The sequence below is a fragment of the Sturnus vulgaris genome, chromosome 3, assembly GCF_052056855.1.
Source record: "Sturnus vulgaris isolate bStuVul1 chromosome 3, bStuVul1.hap1, whole genome shotgun sequence".
NCBI lineage: Eukaryota > Metazoa > Chordata > Aves > Passeriformes > Sturnidae > Sturnus > Sturnus vulgaris.
The window spans coordinates 94635311-94636522 of NC_142245.1; positions in this window are offsets into that span (position 1 = coordinate 94635311).

A 1212-nucleotide genomic window follows, 5' to 3' on the forward strand; every position below is an offset into this window, starting at 1 on the left:
AGAAACAATTTGCTCTGTTTACTAAACCCCCAGTATCTGTAAAGCATTTCCAGCATAGAAACATCCAAGTCTCCAGTTTTGAAAGGCAGAGGAAGCTATATGCAGGACTGCTGGAAGCAGCTCTTTCCATAAGCAGGTTGTGCCCTCGAAACAGAGCAAAGCTCTCCTGCTAACTAGTTTGGATGAAGACACAGTTACCACACTGTCAAAAGGAACTGCTGAGTGTTTCTCCATACTTTGTTTCGAAATTTTAAACTAGAGATGTTGTGGCAATCACCAGCAGCTGGCAGAGGCAAGAATTGACTGTTCAGTGAACTGCAACACCAGAAATATTTAAAAAGTCTTTAAACTAAACTAAAATACACTGGCTAGTGTATTTTAGATATCCTTACAACCTTAGATCCTTACAACTGCACATGGAAAGACACTGGCAGAGGTGTCCCAGAAGCAGTTTTGCAGGAAGCACAGATCAGCATTGTTCTCTTGAGTTCATGTATCCAGAATTGCAGCCCTTGATAAGACCTATGAAATCTAATGAAAATACAACCCTTTCCAGGGAATGTGTTTGGTTGGCTCTTTTCTCCCTTGTATTAGGGATTTATTACATTTCTTCCCTTTTTTCTTTTCTTTTTTTTTTTTTTTTTTTTTTTTTTTTTGACAGAATTCTAAATTCTCTGAAGTTTACAAAAATAAACACTTCAACACTGTAATGAGATTTTACCCATTTAGGATTTTGGAAGAGAAAAAAAAGGAAGGTCCAGTCTGTTTTAATTCACACAAAGGACTCTAATGACCTGTTCAGTACTTCTGATGTTTCTTCTGAGAATTAAGATACAAACATAAAAACATAATCTCATTAAAAAAAATTGAAGTGAAAAAAAAAATATTTTTAGCCTTAGTTATATGCAGATGGCAAGGCACAAAACATCTATTCAGATAAAGTCTCTCAAAAGAGACTGAGGAAGAACACCACTTTTTATCACACTTCTCTCAAGACTACATGTCCTTTCTGGTATAAAATACAGGGGCAAGAGATGAAGGTGGAAGAATAGTCACAGCAGAGGTATTATCATTTCCAAACTGTCCAAGTATTTACTCACCTGGTTCCTCCGCTGCAGATATTTGTGCATCTACAGAAAGGCAAGCATCCCACTGCCTTTTCAGAGCCCAGAAATGATGCTGCAAAAGGCCACAAACAGAGACAAAAGTAGA